This window comes from Euprymna scolopes, unplaced genomic scaffold, assembly GCF_053919585.1.
Source record: "Euprymna scolopes isolate OS-2025 unplaced genomic scaffold, ASM5391958v1 sca1, whole genome shotgun sequence".
NCBI classification, from domain to species: Eukaryota; Metazoa; Mollusca; class Cephalopoda; order Sepiida; family Sepiolidae; genus Euprymna; species Euprymna scolopes.
In genome coordinates, this window is record NW_027633102.1 from 1,506,303 (window position 1) to 1,513,802 (window position 7,500).

The 7,500-nt window shown below is 60.4% G+C and overlaps 2 non-coding genes and 1 pseudogene across 2 annotated transcripts in view; all 3 read left to right on the top strand.

Annotated features, from left to right (window-relative positions):
- The first annotated feature begins 990 nt into the window (after positions 1–990).
- Positions 991–3,362, top strand: LOC145273412 (small subunit ribosomal RNA; annotated as a pseudogene).
- Positions 3,363–3,757: 395 nt separating this feature from the next.
- LOC145273341 (5.8S ribosomal RNA) lies at positions 3,758–3,915 on the top strand. Its single transcript, XR_013866335.1, has one exon. It is a non-coding gene; the product is annotated as a 5.8S ribosomal RNA (ribosomal RNA).
- A 595-nt stretch (positions 3,916–4,510) lies between these two features.
- The window catches only part of LOC145273140 (large subunit ribosomal RNA), a 5,721-nt gene continuing 2,731 nt past the window's right edge, over positions 4,511–7,500 (top strand). The window contains exon 1 of the ribosomal RNA XR_013866172.1: positions 4,511–7,500. This exon is cut by the window's right edge and continues 2,731 nt beyond it. This is a non-coding gene — a ribosomal RNA (large subunit ribosomal RNA).

The window sequence follows — 7,500 nt, forward strand, 5'->3', positions numbered from 1 at the left end:
TCGGTTTTCCGAGCACGAACACGACGCCGGTCGGTCGGTCGGTCGACGAAGGCGACGACGAAGGTGACGGGAAAATTTACGCCGCCGCTGCCCTGGTCCAGCTCCTCCCCGATGACGGCTGTGATGTTGACGTTGACGTTGGCGACGACGACGACGACGACGGAGACGACGACGACGACGAGACGGCATCGATGGCGACCACGATGACGACGACCTCGACGAGTTCAGTCTGCACCTTGACCTCCGATGTCCGTGTGCACTGCCGTCGTGCTGTTTGTCGTTTGTCGTATGTATCGCTGTCAAGGGTGCCGTTGTCGTTGTTGTTGTCGACGTTGTTGCTTGCTCTCTCGTCTCGGTCGGTTGGTACGTTGATGACGACGACGACGACGAAGACGACGACGACGACGACGAGACGGCATCGATGGCGACCACGATGACGACGACCTCGACGATTCCAGTCTGCACCTTGACCTCCGATGTCCGTGTGCACTGCCGTCGTGCTGTTTGTCGTTTGTCGTATGTATCGCTGTCAAGGGTGCCGTTGTCGATGTTGTTGTTGTCGACGCTGTCGTCTGTTCTCTCTTCTCGGCCGGCTGTGACGTGGACGTTGACGACGACGACGACGAGACGGAATCGATGGCGACCACGATGACGACGACCTCGGCGAGTTCAGTCTGCACCTTGACCCTCGATGTCCGTGTGCACTGCCGTCGTGCTGCTTGTCGTTTGTCGTATGTATCGCTGTCAAGGGTGCCGTTGTCGTTGTTGTTGTCGACGTTGGTCGCTTTCGTTCTTTGAGTCTCGGTCTCGGTCCAAGTCAGGGGAGAAACAAAAAAGAGGCCATCAGCGCGGGCAGCGCGCTTCTACTGACGGCGAACCTCCTCGAAAAACAAATAAACACGTGCCCGTCGTTGTAGTTGTCTGTCTTATGTCGGTCGGTCGGTCGGTCGGTCTGTCGTTCTGTCGAAACAAAGTCCCAAATTCCAACGATACCTGGTTGATCCTGCCAGTAGTCATATGCTTGTCTCAAAGCTTAAGCCATGCAAGTGTAAGTTCACGCCACGCATTAGAACGGGCGAAACCGCGAATGGCTCAGGAACCGGACCTAATCCTCGGGACCGTATTCCTCCTCGGAGGCGATGGATAACTGTGGCAATTCTAGAGCTAATACATGTGACACAGGCCGCGATCGGTCGGCGCGCCGTCGTCGCCACGCCTCGCGCGCTGGCACCCGCGTCGGCCGTTCCGGGTCGCGGCGCTACATATTAGACTGAGACCGATGCGCGTCATTCCGTCCTCCCGTCGTCGGCGTTCCCGCTCGCGGGTCCGTTCGGTGGCGGGGCTCATAGGGCGGCGCGCTCCGCTTTGGTGACTCTGGATAACTCACTGGTCGATCGCACGAGCTTTCACGCCCGGCGACGGGTCTCTCGAGGGTCCGCCCTATCAACTGTCGACGGTCGGTTAAGTGCCTACCGTGGTTACTACGGGTAACGGGGAATCGGGGTTCGATTCCGGAGAGGGAGCATGCGAAACGGCTACCACATCCAAGGAAGGCAGCAGGCGCGCAAATTACCCACTCCCGGCACGGGGAGGTAGTGACGAAAAATAACGACGCGGGACTCTGTCGAGGCCCCGCGATCGGAATGAGTACACTTCAAATCCGTTAACGAGGACCAACCGGAGGGCAAGTCTGGTGCCAGCAGCCGCGGTAATTCCAGCTCCGGTAGCGTATATTAAAGTTGTTGCGGTTAAAAAGCTCGTAGTCCGAACTCGGGTTCGTGGTCGCGCAAGCGGCCCCGGGGCGGCGGCGCCATCGTCCGTCGTTGACTTTGGTCGTCCGTTCGCATTCCCGGCCCTTTCCGCCGGTGTCAACCGCTAGCATACCCGCCACGCGGTCCTGCCGGCGAGGTGGACGAGGAGGTCGTGATCGGGATCCGGGAAAAAAAAAAACAAGTGGTCGTCGGTTCGGTTCCGGGAGTAGTCTAACGGGGGGGTGCTACGTGTGTGTGTTTGGGTGTGTTCATTCGCATCCCCGCACTCTGACCCCCGCGCTTCTCTCCCTCTCCCTTTCCGCGCGTTCCTCTTTTTTTTTGAACCCCCCGGTCCGCTCCGAGTCCCTGCTTCGTGTCTTGTCTGCGCGCGTGTTGCGGTCGGCGGTTTCTCCTCCAAGGGTGCTCTTAACCGAGTGTCCGCGGCGGCCGGTACGTTCACTTTGAAAAAATTAGAGTGCTCAGAGCGGGCTGTTCAAGCTTGCATACGATAAGCATGGAATGATGGAAGAGGGCCTCGTCTACGTCTGTCGGTCTCCGTCTACGGCGAGGCAATGATCGAAGGGAGCGGTCGGGGCCACTCGTATTGCGACGTTAGAGGTGAAATTCTTGGATCGTCGCAAGACGAACTGCAGCGATGGCGTGTGGCAAGCACGTTTTCCTCGATCAAGAGCGAAAGTCGGAGGTTCGAAGACGATCAGATACCGTCGTAGTTCCGACCGTAAACGATGCCGACCGGCGATCCGCCGGCGTTCGCTTCCATGACCCGGCGGGTAGCCTGCGGGAAACCAGAGTTCGGTTCCGGGGGGAGTATGGTTGCAAAGCTGAAACTTAAAGGAATTGACGGAAGGGCACCACCAGGAGTGGAGCCTGCGGCTTAATTTGACTCAACACGGGAAAACTCACCCGGTCCGGACACCGGTAGGATTGACAGATCGATAGCTCTTTCTCGATTCGGTGGGTGGTGGTGCATGGCCGTTCTTAGTTGGTGGAGCGATCCGTCTGGTTGATTCCGATAACGAACGAGACTCCGGCCTGCTAACTAGTGCGCCGATGTCAGTGATTTTTACGGCGGGCTCGGCGTCCTCCGTGGCGCTCGGGTCCGGGTCGGTTTTCTCACGCACTTCTTAGAGGGACGGGTGGCAGAAAGCCACACGAGGCGGAGCGATAACAGGTCTGTGATGCCCTTAGATGTCCGGGGCCGCACGCGCGCTACACTGGAGGTATCAGCGGGGACTTCGCCCCGGCCCGAGAGGGTTGGGAAACCTCTGAACCACCTCCCGTGATAGGGATCGGGGCCTGTAACCAACCCCGTGAACGAGGAATTCCCGGTAGGCGCGGGTCAACAGCCCGCGTCGATCACGTCCCTGCCCTTTGTACACACCGCCCGTCGCTACTACCGATCGAACGGTCCGGTGAGGTCCTCGGATCTGGCCGACGACGCCGCCGGGCAGTGCGCGACGTGTCCGTCACGACACTCGTGCATCTACGCCTCGGCGTTCGATGCCTGGAGAAGACGACCGAACCCGATCGTTTAGAGGAAGTAAAAGTCGTAACAAGGTTTCCGTAGGTGAACCTGCGGAAGGATCATTACCGTTTTCCCGTTCGAGACTGGTTTGTTGTTTTCCGGCCTACCTCCTCTGTCTGTCGGCGTCAACGCCTCGAATGCGCGCAAACAAACCTATAAAAGGCGGAGCGAGAGATAGATTTGTGGTGACGCGGAGGTTTTTAAAGCCCCAGCTCTTCTTGCTTGCTTCCGCGTCTTACCACCTGTTTGTTTTTTCGCCCACCGCAAGTGATGGCCGCTTCTTCTTTGCCTTGTCGCCGCTTTATCGTTTTTTGTTTTTTTTGCAGCCGCTGTGCCACCGCCGCTAGCTAAAAACAAACTACTCGCGACATTGCAATGCCGTCACGCCTCCTCGCACAGACCTCCTCGCACACTACTAAATCTATATAAACAAAAACTAATATAAAAAACCCAAGTGCTGAACCCTGGACGGGGGATCACTCGGCTCGTCCGTCGATGAAGAGCGCGGCCAGCCGCGAGAACTGATGCGAATTGCAGGACTCAGTGAACATCGACACCTCGAACGCACATTGCGGCCCCGAGATCCCTTGTCTCGGGGCCACGTCCGGTCGAGAGGCGGAACGTTACATGTCTTTCTCCGTTAACGAAACGACATCTTGCCGTCCCCGTGCCCGCCCGGTCCTCGGCACGGTGGTAACCGGGACGTCGCAGGAGCGAGTGACGAGGGGGAAGAAAAATAAAAAAAGAATTGACTCCTTTCAATGTCTTTTTTTTTTTTAAAACCCTCTCCGGCCTCCTCCTTCGTCTCCCGCTGGCAGACCGCGGAGTCTTTTCCCTTTTCGACCGCGTGAAGAAACACTGTGGAGGAGGAGCAGGAGGAGTCTGTCCGAAAGCAGCCGAAGGGAGAACAAAACAAAAAAAAAAGCACCGACCTAACCGACTGCCGACGTAAGCGCCGCCTGCTCGTCTCGCTCTCTGCCTCATGAAGGTGTCTCTCAGCGACGCCTCGAGCAGCGCGACGAGCACGGCCGTCGCACCGTAAAAAGGTGGCCGCGTCGTAGGCAACGTCGGATGGGGAGGACCCACGCTTTTTTTTTAATTGTTGGCTTCTTCATTTTCGGTCGGACGGGCGCTATATCGGCCAGCCGTCGTCACACGGAGGGTACCGATCGAGATTCCTCTCCTCCAAACACCACACTCTACTAAAAACCGCCGCCCTCGGCTCGGACGAGACGACCCGCTGAACTTAAGCATATCGCTAAGCGGAGGAAAAGAAACCAACCGGGATTCCCTTAGTAACGGCGAGTGAACCGGGAGAAGCCCAACGCCGAATCCCGTCGCAAGTTAAAGGCTTCGGGACGTGTGGCGCATGGGTCGAAGGCAGCCGTTCGTTTTCGTCTCGCATAGTTCGGAGTTCCCTCGATCGGGGCCGCCCGCGGCGGGTGCCAGGCCCATTCGGTGCGGACGGCGAGCGACGGCCTTCGATCCGAGAGTCGGGTTGCTTGGGAACGCAGCCCAAATCGGGTGGTAAGCTCCATCCAAGGCTAAATACCGGGACGAGTCCGATAGTCGACAAGTACCGTGAGGGAAAGTTGAAAAGAACTTTGGAGAGAGAGTTCAAGAGAACGTGAAACCGCCCAGGGGTAAACGGGTGGGACCGCTCACCGCGATCGCGGGGGGACTCAGTCCGGTGCTGCCTAGGCTCGAGCCCAAACTCGATGTGTGTTCTTGAAAGAGAGGCCGTCGCGGCACAGGTCGTCGTTCGTCGTGTCCGCGGGGAACTCGTTCTCCGCGGGCCAGCTTTTGTGCCCGCGTCGCCGACGAAGGAGACGGGCCGCGTGGATAGCGGGAAGGGAAACGTGGTGACGACCGCGGCGTCGGTAGGTGGCTGCGTCGGTTGGCTGCGACGGAGGGGACTCGTCCTCTCGATCGCTGCTGCCGCCGGGCCCTAACCCGCCGCATCCGTCGCCGCCGCTTCTTCTTTCCTCCTGCTCCCTCCGCGCGCGACTCCGCTGCACCCGTCCCCTTCTCATCGCTCGGCGTAATCATGGCGCGGGCGCTTCGGCGCGACCTCCGCGCGGCCGGCACCGGACGCACTTCCCCTCCGGTCCGTCGTCGCGACCCGTTCCCGGCGTGCAGGTCGAACACGCGGGTTTTTTTCCGTAGGCGGCAGGCGTTTCATCACCCTGAAAACCCCCGTCTTCCCACCTTGTGAAGTCGGGGGCCACCGGCCGTCGGGCCCGCGAACGTAACTGCCCCTTTCTGCCGGGAACGGAGGAAATCTGACACGATCCGTTACACGTGGCGAGCCGGTCCGTTTTGATCCCGCCGGAAGTCGCGTGCGGGCGACGCACTCTGTGTGTCGCTCCTTAGGCGCCCCACCGTCTCGGGCGCGTGCGCGATGAGAGGCGGGATAGGACTGGCGCGGCCTCGCCGTCACGCACCTCGCCGACGTTTCGGGTTCTTGTCGGGGGCAACCCCGCCCGCGCCCGTTTCCGTTTCCGGAGAGGTCGCTCGGCGACGCTTTTTTACTCGAGCCGCCCGCCACCCCGGGTCAGCGACGTGCATCGGCAACCCACCCGACCCGTCTTGAAACACGGACCGAGGAGTCCTGGCCGTTCGCGAGTCGTAGGGGCCACCTCTGACTAACCCCGAAGGCGAAGCGAAAGCGAGAGAGCGTGTAGGAGGGCGTCGATCGGGAGAGGTGTCGTGGCAAAGTCGTCCGGGGGTCGTCGGGGGGTGTCGTCGGTCTCGTGCCGTCGTCTTCTCCTCGCCTCACCCGCCTCCGAGCCGTGCCCGATCCCGCCGGCGCGGCGTTTTCGGCCTTCCGCCGTCGCTGCTGCGGTGCCCGCAACTTTTCCTTTTTTCTCTCTTCCCGAGAGAGATAGGAGAGGGAAGGCTCGTGGCTGACGTGCGGTTGTTTTTCCCTCCTCCCCGAGAGGGGACCGGCGCATCTTCCAAAAAGGGGAATTGCCGGGCGCCAGCTTCCATATCCTCCTTCCGCCCATCGGTGAGATCCCGCGGCTTGAACTAGTCCTATTTTGTCGTCGAGTTTAGGCGCTGCGCGCGGGCGCATCACCCCCGGGTCGGTTTCCCCTTTTTCCGAGTACGACTCGGCCGACTCTGGCGTAGCGAGCGACCAGGGACCCGAAAGATGGCGATCCACGCCCGGTCGGGATGAAGCCAGAGGAAACTCTGGTGGAAGTCCGAAGCGCCTCTGACGTGCAAATCGATCGTCGGAACCGGGTGTAGGGGCGAAAGACCAATCGAGCCGTCTAGTAGCTGGTTCCCTCCGAAGTTTCCCTCAGGATAGCTGGCGCTCGATCGTCGCAATTCCATCCGGTAAAGCGAACGATTGGAGGCCCCGGGGCCGTTCACGGCCTCGACCTACTCTCGAACTCGGAACGGGTGGAACGGGCCGACTCTCCCGAACGACGGAGCCGACCCATCCGGCCGCCGCCGCCAGCACGCTTCGCTGGGCGGTTGGTCACCTCGAATGCGAGTGCCAAGTGGGCCACTTTTGGTAAGCAGAACTGGCGCTGTGGGATGAACCAAACGTCCGGCTAAGGTGCCTAACGCGACGCCCATGAGATCCCCGAAAGGGTGTCGGTCGATATAGACAGCAGGACGGTGGCCACGGAAGTCGGAATCCGCTAAGGAGTGTGTAACAACTCACCTGCCGAATCGACCGGCCCCGAAAATGGATGGCGCTGGAGCGACGGACCGATGCCGGACCGTCGCGGCGAGGAGCGATGAACTTTCGCGCCGAAACGATGCCGCGACGAGTAGGAGGGCGCCGCGGCGAGCACGGAAGCCTAGGGCGCGAGCCCGGGTGGAGCCGACCGCGGGTGCAGATCTCGGTGGTAGTAGCAAATATTCGAACGAGACCTTCGAAGACCGAAGTGGAGAAGGGTTCCGTGCCAACGGCGGTCGAGCACGGGTCAGTCGGTCCTAAGACGCGGGCGAAAGTCTTCCCGAAAGGCGCCGGATCCGTTATGAAAGTGAAAGGAAAGCGAATCGAATCGAATCGAATCAAAAGCCCAAACAAAAAAAAAGCGGCCGGCCTCCCGTCGAAAGGGAATCGGGTTAATATTCCCGAACCCGGACTCGGAGAGGGCCCGGGGGTGGCGACGCTGTCGGCAGCGATGTCGGCGGCGCCCGTCGCTTCCCGGGCGAAACCGCGGTGACGCAAGCGAGCCCGGA